The sequence below is a fragment of the Geotrypetes seraphini genome, chromosome 5 (assembly GCF_902459505.1).
Source record: "Geotrypetes seraphini chromosome 5, aGeoSer1.1, whole genome shotgun sequence".
In the NCBI taxonomy this organism is placed as follows: Eukaryota; Metazoa; Chordata; class Amphibia; order Gymnophiona; family Dermophiidae; genus Geotrypetes; species Geotrypetes seraphini.
In genome coordinates this window covers 14,802,034-14,821,255 of record NC_047088.1, presented here as the reverse complement: position 1 = coordinate 14,821,255, position 19,222 = coordinate 14,802,034, and the positions used below count along the sequence as shown (strand labels likewise).

Sequence of the window (19,222 nt, the reverse complement as noted above, 5' to 3'; positions counted from 1 at the left end):
TAAGGAGTTGGCAGCCTTCAAGTACCTTCAAGACATCTTCCCTAATCTGTCTGAGGCAAAGGTCATAACTAGTGTCTTCATCAGACCATAGATAAAGAAGATACTGGAGTGCAGGGAATTTCTCAAGAAGCTAACTAGGAAGGAGAAGTGGATTGGAACAGTTCTGTTGCAGTGGTTTGGGGCTTCCTGAGCAATCACAAGGCCGAAACCTATGTGGAGTTGGTGAAGAATTACAGTAAAATGGGCTGTACACGTAGAATGGCTCTCAAAGTCCAAGGCCTTGATGCTCACCTTGAGACATTCAAGGAGAACATGAGATCATACTCAGAGGACCAAGGTGAGCGCTTCCACAAGGATATACTGGACTCTGGAGTAATCTAAGGAAATACTTTTTTACAGAACAGGTGGTAGATTCATGGAACAGCCTCCCAGAAGAGGTGGTGGAGATAGAGATTGTGTCTGAATTCAAAAGGGCCTGGGATAGGCATGTGGGATCTCTCGGAGAGAGAACGAGATAATGGTTATGGGCAGACTAGATGGGCTAGTTGGCTTTATCTGCCATCATGTTTCTATGTTTCGAATGCTGTTGCCAAGGACAATATAATGAGATCATGATAGGAGACTACATCTGGGGGCTGATTCATGAAAGTGACTTACAATATAATTGCAAATCTCAATAAATTACTCACTTCTAAATCTTCTGTATTTTTTAATTCTTTAATTTGAGCATGGGGGTGATATATCTATTTGTCAGAGATTACAATTTGGTTAATTTTAAGTGCTTTTGTAGTGTATAATATGTTGCACTTATGTGTGGCTTAAAAATGAATAAAGATATTAAAAATAAGCTACTCACTTCTAAATCTTCTGTGGTCATCATTGTATAACTTCAATAAAAAGTGATGGTCAAAACAGTAGCTCAGTCAAAATATGGAAGCCAATGATAATTTATTAAGCAGACTTAAAACACGTGTAAAAACTGGATCTAAGCCATGCTTTGCTCACATGAAGGGCTGAATCGGGGGTTAGTAGAACCAGGTGGTGGTTAAAAGCAGCATAAGATCAAAAGATGACAGCACTTAAGTCATGTTAATTGTGATTCATATGTTGCTTTTTATGACTTTATAAGAATGAATAGATGAAAATTTGGTGTTTTCACATTTTAAATAGGTAAATTGCAAAATTGACTATCCTGGTCAGAAAAGCAAAGTTTTATGGAAATAACAAGACGTTTTCAATACTTTTTAGGCATGAGTAATCAGGAAATTACACTTGCCCAGGAACAAAAATTGTGTTACACAGTGTTCTTGGTGCTATGTTTTGTGCTGCTGCATAAGCTCGATCGACTGGAAATATAAAAGTTCATCTGATTTTTAACCTGAACAAATCGGATCACATTACGCCTTACTAAAGGATTTTGCATTGGCTCCCTTTTGAGGCCAGAGGACTTTTTAAGCTGGGCTGTTCATGCTGTAAGCCAGGGGTGTCAAAGTCCCTCCTCGAGGGCCGCAATCCAGTCGCGTTTTCAGGATTTCCCCAATGAGATCTATTTGCTTGCACTGCTTTCATCGTATGCTAATAGATCTCATGCATATTCATTGGGGAAATCCTGAAAACCCGACTGGATTGGGGCCCTCGAGGAGGGACTTTGACACCCCTGGCTTACAGCATATACAGCCCAGCTTAAAAAGTACTCTGGAACATTTAATTTTTCCCAGCTCAAGACGCTCAGTACGGCTCTCAACCTTATTTGAATTTCCCGCAGTTAGAGGTTGTCATTATAAAAAAAAAAACCCCACCATAACCTATTGATCTCCAACCACTTGGCTCTTTGGGATCTGATTTTTCGCAGCCTTCACATTACCTCAGTCTCCTACATGAATTTTAGGAAATCTTTAAAAGTCCTATTTATTTAGTAACTCTGTATAAATGAAATTTTGTAAAGATCGGCTTTTGAAATTATGTGCAGTTTGCTGTTCCTGTGTCAGCTTCTCTTCAATTGTGAGTGGCATAGATCTGAGAGGTTAAGGTTTTGCAGGATATAAATGCCATGTTATGTTATAAGGAAAATCTAAATCCAGATCCATAGAGATGAAGAGTCTTGGGTAAAACCTCTAAAAGATTTTAGTCGTAAAGCTCATTGTGTGGTTTCTATGGCAGGCCTTCCCAAACCTGTCCTGGGGATCCCACAGCCAGTAGGTTTTCAAAGAGCTCCACAGTGAATATGCAGGAGATAAATCAGTGTACTACTGTATATTGCAAACGCAGTATGTGAACATTTACTCCCAGCCTATTCGTTGTGAATATGCTGCAAACCAGACCAGATGTGGGGGTCCTCCTGACGCATTTACAAAGCCCTGAGCTAAGGTCTTGTTTTTGCTGCCTTGCGATATCATTCATAGGGGAAGATTCACTAAAGCTCACCTATCTTTGCAATCCGTGGCTGAGTCTCGGCGGGCGAACGATTCACTACAGCGTCCTCATGCAAATGTAGTGATCAGATGGACGTCCCTTTCCGACCCCACGAGGGTCTATGCTGGGAGACCACTGCTTTTTATCAATGATCTAGAGATAGGAATAACTAGTGAGATAATGAAATTTGCTGATGACCACAAAGTTGTTCAAAATTGTTAACGCGCAAGAGGATTGTGAAAAATTGCAAGAGGACCTTTTGAGACTGGAAGACTGGGCGTCAAAATGACAGGTGACGTGTAAAGTGAGCAAGTGCAAAGTGATGCATGTGGGAAAGAGGAACCTGAACTATAGCTATGTGATGCTGGGTTCTGTGTCAGGAGGCACTGCATGCACAGACCATCCTCTCTGACTGGAGATATGATCTGCGCATGCGCTCGCTCTCAGCTTCAAGTCAATTCAAAAGGGGGGGGGGGAGTGGCTGCACTCGCTGGCCCCATGAGAATCTAGGCTAGAACAAAACAGAACACGCTGTAGTGCATCCCCGCTTTAAAATACGGGCTCACAGGGCAGCAGAGAGCAGGGCGCTTTTTGCACAAGGGAGATGTTTTAAAATTTTTGATACTGGTATTTCAGGGCAGCAGAGAGCAGGACAGTCGGCAAGGACGTGAGCGACTGGTCCTCAGCAGTCGCTTCTTTTTTGATCGGCAAGCCCAATCGGTGTACCTTCTTCTTTTTAGTGAATCGCTGTCTTCCTCATTTGCATGTGCGGATCATATCGAGAAGAAGGTTAGTGAATCGGGTCAGGGTCGGGGCACGATTGATAAGCTTAGTGAATCTGGGCCAGACATGGGCAACTCCGGTCCTCGAGGGCCGGAATCCAGTCGGGTTTTCAGGATTTCCCCAATGAATATGCATTGAAAGCAGCGCATGCAAATAGATCTCAGGCATATTCATTGGTGAAATCCTGAAAACCCGATTGGATTCCGGCCCTCGAGGATCGGAGTTGCCCACGTCTGATCTAGGCCATAGTGTTATCAAGAGAAAGGTTCAAAATTTCAATTTGAAAATCCTACCTCCCCCCCCCCCCCCCCCCCGTTGCCCAGATAAAAGTTATTGGGTTGACAGGGATCTCAAACTCCCTCCTCGAGGGCCGCAATCCAATTGGGTTTTTTTAGGATTTCCCCAATGAAATATGCACGAGATCTATCTGCATGCACTGCTTTCAATGCATATTCATTGGGGAAATCCTGAAAACCTGACTGGATTGCGGCCCACAAGGAGGGACTTTGAGATCCCTGGGTTAAGAGGAGCTGGCATCTGAAGTGTCCTGGTTCCAGTTTAGCTGTTCTGAATTCATCGGCCTTAACTCTACCTGTGTATCTTTATGTTCAGCAGGAACGTCTGGATCTGTCATATGAATAACTTTTCTGCTCCCTGGGCTGCTTAAATTGGCCTCGTAATAAATCAAGTTAAGTGGTTAAGTGGGAAGATGCAGCCGAGGTCCAGGTTTCCGTTTTACTCTGTTTAGGAAACATAAATCTTGGATAAGGGAAATTATAAACGTAATCCAGGAAACTGCAGTGTCTGCCCTGGGAGAACAGAGAGCAGCGATGTGATTCTGCTTATCAGTGATGGAGTACTTTCACATGCGCATAAGCGTCGCTCCCGGCTTCATGGAGTTACAGTCGATCCAAGACGGAAAAGCAGAGATTAGGGCATTAGATTTTTTTATGTCACACCAAATTTAATAATCTTATTCTGTCTATTCATGAGTAATATGTTGTACTTTTATTATTTGTATTTTGTAATTTGTTGATTGTCCAGCTCTCTTCAGTGTGAACCGCCTAGAAGTTGTCTGATTATGGCGGTATAGAAGAATAACGTTATGTTATGTTATCTAATTCCTAGGCGTTTAACAAAATATTCATGTTCATAATCCTTTAAAACAGTACAAAACAGGGAAAAATCATCATGGGTATTGAACCAGTGAATAAGGGGAAGAGTTAAAAACAGCCTCAAAAAGGTGGGCTTTTAGCTGGGATTTAAATAGGGCCAGAGACGAAGCATGATATACCGACTCTCAGAAGTTTAATTTATGCACTTAGTGCAGCAAGGTCGAAGGAATGGAGTCTGGAGCTGGTGGTGGAGGAGAAAGGTAAGAATTAAGAGAAACTGAAGTGCTAGAGAACAAATGCTCTTATAGGCAGTGGTGTAACGAGGAAAGTTTGCACCTGCGGTTCTCTGCCCTGCCCATGGCATTGCATGGGCCCACTGTGTCCTCCCCCAACTCCCCAGCACCCACCACCTACAACCTCACTGCTTCAAACCATCACTGGCAGTAAGCAGCATATCCAACCTCCTACTCATGCTGATCGAGCTTTTCCTATAATATCACTTCCTGGTCTCACCTACAGGAAGTGATGTCAGAGGGAGGGATGAGGTCAGTGTGAGCAAAGGGTCAGAAATGCCACTCACTGCTGGTGAAGATTTGAAAAAGGCATGCATTGGAACGTGCGCATTGAAACAGTTGCGTTGAAGAGACCCCCCTCCCATCACCGGGGGAGGGGGGATGAGGAGAGGTGCTGGTGCCCCTTCCAAGACAGTATCCAGGGCACTGTGTCTCCCTCCCATCACTAACGGGCTCTTCTGTGCTTTGATATACAGCGCTGCATATGTGTAGTAGCCCTATAGAAATGATTAGGAGTATAGGGAGAAATATTGGATGTGGTGGTGGTGGAGAGGGAACAATGGGACAGATGGAAAGGGATGCAACAGGGGGGAATGTTGGCCATGGTGGTGGAAGGAAGGGAGGAAGAGATGCGGCATGGTGCTGGAGAGGAGTTCTAGAGGGAGAAATGTGGGGCAGGGGCAAAAGATACTGCACAGGGTCCAGGGGATGAGAGAAGGAGACATGTTGGATGTGGCATAGAAGAAGTGAGAGAGATGGACCCAGTGGCACCTCCTCCCCTATCCTTTTCCCTTCCCCCAGACCTCTTTAATTGTCCTGGCATGAGCAGCATCACAAACTTGTTGCCCACATTGTCTGCTGTCCTTCTGACATCACTTCCTAGTTACGGGACCTGGAAGTGACATCAGAGAGAACCGACACTGATATGGGGAGCAAGTTTGTGACACGGAGACAGTTCTGATGGGCCTTCCAGAAAAAGTTCCAAAATTGCTTTGAAGGGGAGTACTTCGACGGTGACCGTAGTGATATTCGGCAATGAGGTATGTAGCACTTTTTCTAGGATGAAATCAGGAACTCAATTGTCAGACCTCGGACAATGTCATGCGACTGGTCAGTCAGGCAGGCTGGCTCACCTGTGGAAAAGTGATGTTTAATAGTGTTTAAAAAAAAAAAATAAAAGTGCAGACACTTTTAGAAGATCCCTCGTAATTATGCGGCCTGATTTTTACTTATGTGGTGAGTGTCTGACCATTGGTACTTAACCTGCCTTCCCTCCAGGGATTCAAGACAAGGTTAGACAAGTTCCTGCTGAACCAGAACGTACGCAGGTAAGGCTAGTCTCAGTTAGGGCGCCGGTCTTTGACCTGGGGGCCGCTGCGGGGATGGACCACTGGTCTGACCCAGCAGCGGCAATTCTTATTTTCTCATGTTTTGAATTTGGCACTAACCAGTCATTTTCAGCAAAGATAGTGGGTTAAGTGCCGCTGAAAATGATTAACAGGTCAGCTTCCGTTTCCGGCCAGTTAAATCATCTTGAATATCTTCCGGATAAGCTTTAAAAAGAAAAAAAAGATATCAGGATAGGGACAGCAATGTCCTCCATTTTCCTTTAGGCTATTGCAGGTGGAGTGGAAAGACCTAAAAGGTTCCCTGCCAGTGATTTGGTTTCTCCTGGCAGAAAGTTACCATTTTAAGGGTCCCTTTTACTAAGCTGTGGTAAAAAGTGGCCTTAGTGACCCCTTATGAGTATTCTGATGCGCTAAAGCAGGGGTGTCCAACCTTTTGGCTTCCCTGGGCCGCATTGGCCGAAAAAAATGTTTCTGAGGCCGCACAAACACACAAATGCTGCAGCAAGACAGAGGAGGGAGCCGGCAAGACGGTAAACACCAGGGGGCAGCAGAGGAAAACACTACATCGCCCTCGACCGAGGCCGCACAAAATACTTCACTGGGCCACCTGCGGCCCTTGGGCCGCAGGTTGGACACCCCTGCGCTAAAGCCATTTTTACCACAGCAAAATGGCCTTTTTGTATTAATGGCCATGTGCTAATATTGCCATTAGTGCGTGGCCATTATTTTATTTAAGTATTTATATACCATTTATAGCTTAAGTGGTTTACATTCAGGTACTCAAGCATTTTTCCCTAGCTCTCCCAGTGGGCTCACACTCTATCTAATGTACCTGGAGCAATGAGGGATTAAGTAACTTGTGAAAAACTACAATTCCACAAACTTGGGGGTACGAGGTAATCAATTCTCCCCAGGGTAACTTGCCCAGGGTCAAGTATGGGATTTGAACCCACAACCTCAGGATGCCGAGGCTGTAGCTCTAACCAAGGGGTGGGCAACGAGGGCTGGGATCCAGTGGGGTTTTTAGGATCTCCCCAACGAATATGCACGAGATCTATTTGCATGCACCGCCTCCCATTGTATGCCAATGGATCTGGTGCATATTCATTTGGGAAATCCTAAAAACCCGACTGGATTCTGGGCCTCGTGGTCCACCCCTACTCTAACCACTGTGCCACACACTCCCTTAAAAACACTTCCTGTATGCGTACCTTCCACTCCCCATTTTAGGCAATAAAGCCATTTCTGGCACCTAGATTGACACACTTAATTGGCGCTGTTAATTGAAATTGCCATTAAAAACTGATTGAAAAACAATTATAAAAATTAATTAGCCGCTAGGCACCTACGTAACTCGGTAGGCACCTACCACCGCGCAGTGTCTTCACTGAGGTACCTAATAGCGCCTACAAGGAAAGTAAGCAGGGCTAGGGGCGGAGTTTGAGCGTGAATTGACTTAGGCGCCGTCAGGAAAATCCACGCTTAATATACCAATGCCTACCGGTGCTTAAATCGATTTAGGAACCACGAGCTGCGGCGATGCAAACGGTGCCTAACTTTGACCGATGTGATCGGGGTCGCTTTGCTAGTCGCCTACCGAGTTAAGACGCCATTTATAGAATCTGGCCTTAAGTGCGCACTCGGTATCCGTGAACTAACCAGTGAATTTATGCTAACGTAGCCGCACTAACTGGGGAGCTCACTCTCTGTTCCCATATGTGCCCCTGCCCCAAAAATATACTTTTTGTTAGCACGCACAGGTCTGGCCATTGCTCCAGGACACCTGAGCACATTTGTTCCACCACACGTAGAAACGTCTGTGACCTGGACTGCCCTCAGCTCATGCAGAGACGTTTTGCTTTCGGGCTTTTTTTGCCCTCTTTTTCTTCTGGTTTTCAGACCTCCTTTGTCTACCAGCCCTAATCTGCTGTTGGAGGGTCCTTTGCTCTATCTGTGATATTATAGTTTGCCCTTTTTTAGGAGCACTTGGTGCCATATTTTTTTAAGTGCTCTTTTTTTCTGTGCTCTAGTAGACAGCTAAGGCTGCCTTCAATGCTTGTTGAGTCTATGAGGCTGCTTTGAGTCATTTTTCAACGTATAGGTGACCCCCTGCAGCACAGACAGAAACTGGTATTGTAACATTAATGTTTTCACGCTATATCTGTTCATCACATTTGTGGTACGCCATTTTAAGCTACGTTAAGTACGCTTTAGCACCTAAACACATTTTAGTATAAGCACCCCTAAATGAAGAAACAAGGGACATAATGAACTCCCATCACAAACTACAACAAAATTCATATAATACATAATACAAAGTTTATGTATTAGTGATTTATTTTTTTTTAATTTTCATTTTATTTCTGTAAAACGCTTTGTAATTTGAAAAGCGTTTAATCAAATTATTTGAATAAACTTGAAACTTGAACAAACATCAACCAATGGGAGACACCAAAGCAAATGGTATTTTATTATACACCCAGGATATAATATTTCAACTCATTGACCTTTATAGGAACTCCTTTAGCTTGGAACATGAGGATGTTACTGGCCAGACTTTACAGCAGATATCCTGCAAACAACAGGATGGTTGGATAGGCTGGAGTGAGCTGGGACGGCAACTTCAGCATTTGGAAGCTAAGACAATACTAGGTGAACTTTTCAGTCTACGACCTAGAAATATCAAAGATGAGACAAGTTAATGTAATCATGTATTTGTAATGGGTATAACTAATGGGCAGACTGGATTGACTGTTCAGGTCTTTATCTGCCGTCATTTACTATGTTACCTGGCAGAAACCCAAAGAGTAGCAACATTCCAGAGCTGAGATTGTGATGTCATAATGCCTCATTCCACCAATGCCTAAGAGCCAACCTCAGCAGTGATGTCACAATGGCTTGATTAGATGGAACCTAGGACAATACCAGGTGGACTTTACGGTCTATGACCCAGAAATACCAAAGAAGATAAGTTAATTTAATTATGTATTTTTAATGGATATAACTAATGGGCAGACTGGATGGACCATTCAGGTCTTCATCTGCCGTCATTTACCATGTTACTTTGTTACCTGGCAGAAACCCAAAGAGCAGCAACATTCCAGAGCTGAGATTGTGATGTCATAATGCCTCATTCCACCAATGCCTAAGAGCCAACCTCAGCAGTGATGTCACAATGGCTTGATTAGATGGAACCTAGGACAATACCAGGTGGACTTTACGGTCTATGACCCAGAAATATCAAAGAAGAGAAGTTAATTTAATTATGTATTTTTAATGGATATAACTAATGGGCAGACTGGATGGACCGTTCAGGTCTTCATCTGCTGTCATTTACCATGTTACTTTGTTACCTGGCAGAAACCCAAAGAGCAGCAACATTCCAGAGCTGAGACTGTGATGTCATAATGCCTCATTCCACCAATGCCTAAGAGCCAACCTCAGCAGTGATGTCACAATGGCTTGATTAGATGGAATCTAGGACAACACCAGGTGGACTTTACAGTCTTTGACCCAGAGATATCACAGAAGAGACAAGTACATTTAATCAGTTGGTTTTTAATGAGAATAACTGGAAGGACTGTCATTTACTATGGATTCCTTGAACTAAGGTGTGCTAGCTGTTTTATTAATAATAATAATAATAATAATAATAATAACTTTATTCTTCTATACCGCCACAATCTGACGACTTCTCGGCAAAGAGAGCTGGACAATCAGCGAAGTACAAAATACAAATAGCAAAAGTACAATATATTTCTTAAGGATAGTCAGAGTAGAATTATTGCAATTATTAAAGAATTATTACATTTTGTAATTTCTATTTAGGAAATAAATCTATCAAATAGTATGGTTTTAATTTAGTGCACACTAAACGCTAACATGTCCATAGACTAAAATGGCCGCGTTAGCATTTAGTGCACGCTAAAACTGCTAGCACGCCTTAGTAAAAGGGCCCCATGTTACTACGTAAGTTTATTGACGTATGTTAATGCCATATGATTTGGTGTCTCCCATTGACTGACTGATGTTTGTTGTACAAAGAATTACAACTGCTGCACCCCATGTTCGGTGTGGCTTGAATCTGCCCTATCAACACTGGAACAAACTGGAGGTAGGTAATTAACAGTAGAAAGCAGGCTTTCCTTATTGGTGCACCTCAAATGTTGGTAGTAGAGAATGACACGGTGACAAAATTCATCACCGTCCCCGTCCCCGCGGATAACCACGGGAAACCATCTTCATGTCATTCTTTAAGGAGAGAGGGAAGAATCAGAGTATGAATGGCCACAACCACTGACCCTCAAGCTTTGAGGTTGAAACAGACACTACAGAATGACAGTCTCTGGTATCCAGAGCAGATATTGTGATGTCATAATGCCTCATTCCACCAGTGCCTAAGAGCCAATCACATCAGTGATGTCACAATGGCTTCATTATCCTTGGCTCACATAAGAATCAGAGTATGAATGGCCACAACCACTGACCCGCAAGCTTTGGTTTGAAGAATGCTGGTGTAGAAGGACCGAGGTTGAAATAGAACTAGAAAATGACATGGGATTATTTCCCGCGGTTATCCGCGGGGACGGGAACGGTGATGAATTTTGTCACCGTGTCATTCTCTAGTTGGTAGTCCCCCTGCCATGCTACTTTGCTTATCGTGTTGCGTTGCCCTGTGACTAGCTCTTTGGAGAATGGCATTTTTGTACGTCAATCCTACATATGTTGTGAGCAGGTGGGTCACAAGGGGGTGAGGGAGAGGAATGAGAGGGTGAAAACTGGGAGTGAGAGAAAGGCAGACTACTGGTATTGGGCTTAAGATGGGTACGGGGTAGGGAGGAAAGAAGAGGGGAGTTGGGGCATACTGCTTTTGTACAGCAGGTGGCGTGAGAGAGCAATGCTGAGGTGGTGTGGGAAGTGTTATGAATGAACTGCTTTTGAAGGTATTAATTAGGGTTGTCAGATTTTCTCTTAAAAAAAAAAAAAGAGGACACCTTACCCTACTCCCACTCCATATGGCCTCCAGCTCCACCCTGTTCTTCCCTCATTCCCACCCCACATGAACCTCCCTAAGCTTGGGGCTGCATCTGGAGGATCTTGTGCATGCATGGATGTCGACACAATGACATAACATCCACGCAAGCGTGTGTGTGATGTCATCTCGTTAACGCCCATGCATGTGCAGAGGCCCTCCAGCTTGGGGACTTCCAAAACTTGGACAAACTGCTAGATTTTGGAAATCCCTCTGGGCACCCGGACAGTTCTCTAAAGATAGGACATTTCTGGGTTTTCTCAGATGTCTAGTAACCCTAGAATTGGTACTGATGAAATCAAAACATAAAAAGTTGCTTTTTAAGATAACGTTTCATGCTGAGAGGAAGAGGGAAAATACTCTGGTATAAACTCTGGTATAAAGGAAAATACATTCATAAAGTCCTGGTATGATACAGGTGAAGCACAGTAAGTCCTTTGGATAACACTAAAGGTGAAGAAACCAGATCTCAAATGGGAAAAAATCCCCTTTCTCCTCTCCTGCTCTAACAACTCAAAATATATTAATAAAATAAAAAGACATTTCTGCCTACACTTGCCAGCTGTCACGTATTAGTTGGGAAATACCCTGCTGGCCTAAGCAAAACTTATGAAGAGGAACAAACCAGCAATACTTGACTCTTTTTGCATGGCAACAGAGCCTCACACCTGTTATGATGAACACATCTCATGGTCAAGAATAGAATTCTCGAGAATTGCATTTAGTAAGATGTGTCTTGTGATAGCAGGGCGGAGGGATCAGGCTCCGAAGTTGCTGATATGGTAGATTAAAGGGACACTTGCAGGAAAAGGATAGGCCTTACGGTAAACTGAACAGACGTATAGCGTGACACAAATGTATAAACCAATAAATGAATTTACAGATGTAATGACGTGTAAGAAAAGAACCAATAAAGATTTATCATGTAATTTAGACCAACGTGGTGTTGACCACCAAGAAATGTATAAAACCAGGCCTTTAAGCGGAAGTGAACAGAACAGACATCAGAGGATCCTCAGGCCTGAAGATCACATTCTGTTACTCTATATGCTGAATGATTTATTCTTGTAAGCTGTTAATGATTCATTAATAAATATACTTATTGCTTGATACCAGTATATAGAGTGTGAGGTCTCTATCTCGGTGTAGGCTCCAACAGCGGCCTACTTCAATGCGAGCAAGTGCAAAGTGATGAATGTGGGAAAGAGGAACCTGAACTATAGCTATGTGATGCTGGGTTCTGTGTTAGGAGTCACTGCCCAGGAAAAGGATCGAGGTGTCATTGTTGAGGAAGGGGGAGGATGGAAGGGAGAAGAGGTACTGCTGGACCTGGAAGAAAGTGAAGGAAAGGAAAGATGCCACTCACTGAAGGGGAGGGTGAGATGGTGGATGGGGAGAAAGCATATTAGCTGTGAGTGGGGGGAAGGAAGGAAGGAAGGAAATTTGTTACAGGAGGAGGGAGAGGGAGAAATGGACATGGGGTGGAGGAGAGGGAGAAATGATGCATGGGGAAAGAACATGGGTTGGGGAGTGGAAGGGAAGGAGAGAGAAAAAGTGTGCAGGAGGCAGAAAGGGTTAGACTCATGGAGAGGATGAGATGGATGGGGAGGAGAGGATGAGATGGATGGGGAGGACAGAAAGGAGAGAAGGAGAAATGTCACACTTGGGGGGAAGGAGGAGAGGGCAGAGAGTGAAAAGTTGGACTCATGGAGGGAAACCCTTAGCTCAGTGTGCGATGGCTGCTAAGAAAGCAAATAGAACGTTAGGAATGATCAGGAAAGGAATGGAAAACAAAGAGGAAAATGTTATAATGCTCTTGTATCACTCTCTGGTACGGCCGCACCTCAAATGCTGTGTGCAGTTCTGGTTGCCGTATCCCAAAAAAAATATAGTGAAATTAAAAAGGTACAGAGAAGGGTGACAAAAATGATGAAAGGGATGGGATGACTTCCCTATGAGGCTAAAGTGGCTAGGGCTCTTCAGCTTGAAGAAGACACGGCTCAGGGGTGATATGATAGAGGTGTATAAAATAATGAGGGGAGTGGAAATGGTAGATGTGAATCACTTGTTCACTCTTTCCAAAAATACTAGGGGGCATGTGATGAAGCTACTAAGTACTAAGTAGTAGATTTAAAACAAACTGGAGAATTATTTCTTCACACAACGTGTAATTAAACTTTGGAATTCGTTGCCAGAGAATGTGGTGAAATCAGTTAGCTTAGCAGGGTTTAAAAAAGGTTTGGATAATTTCCTAAAATAGAACTCCATAGGCCATTATTGAGATGGCTTAGGGAAACCCACTACTTATTCCTAGGATAAGCAGAATAAAATCTGTTTTACTACTTGGGATCTAGCTAGGTCCTTGGCACCTGGGTTGGCCATTGTTGGAAACAGGATACTGGGCTTGATGGATCTTCGCTCTGTTTTTCTGGTTCTTGTATTCTTGTGATTATCTGTGACTTTAAGCATTACAACAGAAAAAGGTCAGGTGGTGCAGGGCCACAAACAGCACTAAGGACCCCTGGTTACACCACTGCGTCAAGTACAGCCATTCTCTCGGCAAGTGAACACTTTTGCTTATTTAGAGAATCAGTCCTTGCACCTGAAAACAAACACTGAATCCTTAAGGCTTGAACTGGGCCCTCACGAATTGCACCAGACAGGGACTATTTGAGGCCTGTGGCCTACATTCTCATGGAATGTAATAAATCCTAGTCCAGGAAAACCTGAACATGCCCTCTTTTATTGGACTGTCCGAGTTCCCAGATGGACTTTCCAAAACCTGGCAGTTTGTCTGGGTTTTGGAAAGCCCCAAGCTCCAGTCGCGTCTGGAAGGCCTTCAGCAAGCATGTGTGGATGATGTCGCACGCATCCATGCAGGCTGGAAGCCCTCCAGACGCGGCCTGTAGATTGGGGAAAAAGATACAAGGCTTTGGGGGGGGAGGGGCTGGAGGCGGAATGGGGAAGGTTGGATACAAAGCAAGGCAGGGTCATGCTTCTGGGTTTGTCCGTTGTTAAATATGGTATACCTATATCTTAGCCATGCATTTTTTTTTTCTACCGTTTTCTGCATCATGCTACGGTTTATTAAAAAGCAAACAAGGACCTTTGGTGTTCTGTAATTCTATATTAATCATTGCTATAACAACAGCAAAATAAATGTTGCAGTATTACACAAAGTGCACAGCTAGAGTTCAATGAGTAGCTTGCAGGAAAGGCCTAACTTACCGTTTATACTCGTGTATAAGTCTATCTCATGTATATATATGCCAAAGGCAGTTTTGGGACTGAAAATGGCCCAAATTGCTGTGGCCTGTGTATAAGTTGAAGCTCCCCTCCAGTCCCCCTCCCTCACTTGGTCCAGCATCTCTCTTTCTCGCCTCCAAGCTTGGCATATGCCCCTCTATCCCAACATCTCCCCAACCAGTCTGTCTTAAAATGTCTTTCTCTCTTTTTATAAGTTGTCGATGCAGCAGCTGGAGCCTTTCCTGATGTGTCCCACCCCCTCTGATGCAACTTCCTGTTTCCATGTGGGTGAGATATGTCAGAGGAGAGACTGGGTCAGGCTTCAGGCAGTGTATGTGTATCGCTGCTGCTAGTGACCTCGGAGCCAGAGAGAGACATTTTAACGTAAACCAGGAGGGAGGAGGAGGGCGTTCAGAGTGGGGATTCTGGACCGCAACTGGAAGGGGGGCTAAGAGAGAGAGGGGATGCTGAACTAAAGGTGGGAGAGGGAGGATGAGAGAGAGAGAGAGGAGGGGATGCTGAGATAAGGATAGAGGCCTACTCATGAAAAATGACCCTGTTTTAATGAAGCAATTTTAAAGTCTACATTTTTTAACTTACGTGTGCTTTACTTCTAATACTAAAAGGACTGAAAGAGTTAACTTCTAAAAATGGAACGTACTGGTTGAAAATCAACAAGAAACACCAACACACAATCTGTTCTTTTGTGTTATATTGAAGCACTGTGATAGCATCAAGAAACGTTTACAAAAAAATATGCAAAATTTCTTCTTTTTCTGTACTAACAAATAGCAAGCTTCACATCTGAAAAAGGACACTTCTTTGTGCGTTTCCATGCCTCCAAAATACTTGGCTTCAGTACAAAACTATGGCAATATAAAACATTTCAGACCTTTACGAAAGAAGAAAACTCGACTGCCTAAAGCAGTGATTCCCAACCCTGTCCTGGAGGAACACCAGGCCAATTGGGTTTTCAGGCTAGCCCTAATGAATATGCATGAGAGAGATTTGCATATGATGGAAGTGATAGGCATGCAAATTTGCTTCATGCATATTCATTAGGGCTAGCCTGAAAACCCAATTGGCCTGGTGTTCCTCCAGGACAGGGTTGGGAACCACTGGCCTAAAGGACTCAATGAGGGCCTGAAAAAAAGTTCACGAAGCACATGGTGCCAGTAAGACGCTTTCTCTCCAAATATGGTCATCGAAGGCCAGATTAGGCAAATTTTCTGAACCTTGAGACCAACCGTTCATAAGAGCCAGCATGGCTTTGTAATTTTCTGAGAGCTTGCCTAACTCACTTGCAAAGGACCAGAAGGGAAGGGATTTGGATTTAACAGAAAATGAGTTAAGATTTAGGTGTTTTCCTGTCCGGGGGAGGGCTCACAATCTAAGTTTGTACCTGAGACAATTATCCCCCCCTTTCTAAGCTGCGATAGAGGTTTCTACCACGGCTCAGAGTGCGAAATGCTCCGACGCTCATAAAATTTCTAGGTGTGTCGAAGCAGCGTCAGCGCATTTGCCGCACCAGGCTGCGGTAAAAACCTCTCATCGAGGCTTAGGTGATTTGCACAAAATCACAAGGAGTGAATATTTTCATAAAGGGCTGTGGATTCTCTGTGGGTGGTGATAACATTTATTTAGCTAACGTACGAGTTTTCCAATGAGATCACGGTATAACCACTCCTATCATGGTCCAATACGTGGTGTCACAGCCCATGTTCCGCCAGTGTGGCAGCTTGAACTCTACATTTCAGACACGCACAAGGAAAATGATATAAAAAACAACAAACAACAGGACAGAGAAAAATGACTTTTGAATTGAAAGACAACATTGCTTGGAGTTGTTTCAGGATTCGTGGTTTTTGGATTAACACAATGATTGGCAAATGAACCTTGCGGTGTGGTTTCATCATCAAACCTTTGGCCTCTGGCTTTCTACATTCAAAAACATATGATCAGAAATGCACAAATCCATAACTCATCCCTTGTACATTTCCAACAAAATCACCATACAGTATGTCCAGTTTTAAATGAAAAATGAGGAACGCATAATGTTAAATATCTCGGAGAGAAAGCAGAGTTTCTTTGGCAGCATTAAACTATTGATCTAATGCAGGGGTCTCAAAGCCCCTCCTCGAGGGCCGCAATCCAGTCGGGTTTTCAGGATTTCCCCAATGAATATGCATTGAAAGCAGTGCATGCACATAAATCTCATGCATATTCATTGGGGAAATCCTGAAAACCCGACTGGATTGCGGCCCTCAAGGAGGGACTTTGAGATCCTTGATCTAATGCATTACATGGAGATTAAATGGCAGTACAGACACATGAAAGAACGTGTACATTGAGCTGCACAACCCAGAAAAGCTGAGTTACACTTATTAGAAGTTTGTTACCCTCATTCGAAGGCTCTTTCACTCTCTGAACCCCCTTCTCTCGTTCATTAAAGGCGTGTCTCACTCAGCTGAGGGCTCTCTCATTCTCACACTCTCTGAGCCCCTTCTCTCTCTCGTTAGGAGGGTATCACTTATATGAGAGCTCTCAGGCTTTCTGGGCCCTTTCTCACTCATAATTGTATAATTTATCTGAGAACTCTCACACACTCTTGAACACCTTCTCTCATAAGGGCAGGGGTGTTAAAATCCCTCCTCGAGGGCCACAATCCAGTCGGGTTTTCAGGATTTCCCCAATGAATATGCATGAGATCTATGTGCATGCACTGCTTTCAATGCATATTCATTGGGGAAATCCTGAAAATCCGACTGGATTGCGGCCCTTGAGGGACTTTGACACCCCTGCATTAGGGTGTATTTCACTCATCTGAGAACTCTCACACACTCTGAGTCCCTTCTCTCTCTCGTTAGGAGGGTATCACTTATATGAGAGGCTTTCTGGGCCCTTTCCTTCACTCATCAGAGTGTATCATGTATCTGAGATCTCTCACACTCTCTTGAGCTCCTTCTCTCACTCATTAGGAGTGTAGATTACTCTGGAACACTATGCCTTTGAACTTAAGCACTGAAGCTTCTTATACAAGATTTAAGACAGTTTTCAAGACACGTGTCTTTCAGCAAGCTTTCTTCATTCGGTAAATTATCTCTGCTCCCTTATACATTGAGATGGGAAGTCTGGGAGTGGGTATACAGGGCCTCTTAACTTACCTGTCTTATCTGTCCTGTGTGATTTGGTGTTCTTTTCCCTATGATTTTTAAAATTATTTTTGGTAATTAAATTGTAACTTGTTTTGATGTTTGAACAAATGAAGATATATTAAAGTTCCATAGACCATAACTCTCGAACGCCTGTAGATACATTAAACTTGGAACACGTATGTTGGATTTCTAAGGGAGAGGAGGGGATAGTAGATGGCATGGTTAGGCAGACTAGACAGGCCAGGGGTGTCCAATGTCGGTCCTCGAGGGCTGCAGTCCAGTCGGATTTTCAGGATTTCCCCAATGAATATACATGAGGTCTATTTGCATGCACTGCTTTCATTGTATGCTAATAGATCTCATGCATATTCATTGGGGAAATCCTGAAAACCCGACTGGATTGCGGCCCTCGAGGACCGACATTGGACACCCCTGAGATAGGCCATATGGAGGGAAATTCTATAGAAGATACTAAATTGTCAGTTGCTATATTGTACTCACTGCCAGGATCTTACTCATATCCCTGTCAGATGCTAAACTGTACTCATTCCTAGGATCTCGCCCGAGCTATCTCTCCCCTTCAGCCCATCTAAGTCCTGCCGTAGGCTTCCCGACAGCAGCCTTTCCCCTTGTTATATTTCTCCGACTTAAGTTTCTCCTTGTATAAGTCTCTACATGAAACTTTAGTTTCTCCTTGCTTAAGTTCCTACATGAAATCTGTTTTAGATGCTAAATCATATTCACTGTTAAGACTCGGGCTTAATGCTCAGTTCCCCTTCGTAGACTCCTAATCGCTTAGATCTTCTGATTAACGATTAAAAAAAAAAAATAAAAATCTGACAGCCAAAGTAGAAAGTAGGGTGAAATTTAAATGGACAGAGGCAAAAAAACAAAACAAAAAAAACAGAAGGAAAGAGCTAAAAAAGAAAAATCAGCATATCAAAGACAAATACTGCATACTGAGGGAACAAGGCGGGAGTAGAGAGAATTGAAAAAGAGACAACAGCCACTGGTAACAGAAGAGAGGAAAACAGACAAGTCACTGGAACCAGCATAATAGAACATGAAACCGTCCAGAAAACAAAGGTAGAATAAAGTGTTTTATTTGGAATGGATTACTTGAAATATGTAATCCCTGACAGCTGTGAACAAGGCCAGATTAAAACTACTGGCAAACTCAGCACATATTATGTCTGCATGTTTTTAAGGTGGCCTTGTGAGATGTGTTAGGGGAGGGCAAGGCATGTCATTTAGGACTGGTGGCCCGAAGCAGGAGCCTCAGAGCAGACTTCCTGCTTCCAATTTTTAAAAAAGGTACGGGGGTGGGGGAGAGTGATGCCGGTCTATGGGGAAGGAAGAGGAGATGCCAGAGCATGGAGGGGAAGGGAGAGGGATAGATGGAAGGGAATGTAATAATTGAAATATGTTCACTTTGGGCAATATTAATTGCAGATGTCTTTGTACTCTATTCAGCCCCTTTTCAGGTTTTGTATTTCACAATGTGCCCGGTGGTAGAGAGCTTTGTCTTGCTATTTGCTCAGTTAACATGAAAATCAGGATTTTTTTTTTTTTTGGTATGGTGACTTCCATGGAGAAATGTTCTAGTTCTGATCTGCATATTGTGGGAAGGTAGAATATCAACTCTCATATATGATAACTAATTGTATTATGGTGTGTTAAACTGAGCTTTTCTTTTGCTTTCTTTCTCATTTTGCTCCTTCTTGCTTCAGCATCATATTATCTCCTTTGTGGCGAGAAACAGGGTTCTTGAGTTTGTCTGACAGGATCTATTGCTTTGCTTTAAACATGGCTGACCTGGGCTTAAAAGGAGGCTCTG

General features: G+C 43.4%; 1 protein-coding gene across 1 annotated transcript in view; it reads right to left on the bottom strand.

The window, feature by feature from the left end:
* Positions 1 to 8,402: 8,402 nt before the first annotated feature.
* The window catches only part of SLC16A2 (solute carrier family 16 member 2), a 149,349-nt gene continuing 138,529 nt past the window's right edge, over positions 8,403 to 19,222 (bottom strand). Inside the window, exon 7 of the transcript XR_004539470.1 lies at positions 8,403 to 8,625. The gene's annotated coding sequence lies outside the window, so the exon portion shown is untranslated. The remainder of the gene's footprint in view (positions 8,626 to 19,222) is intronic.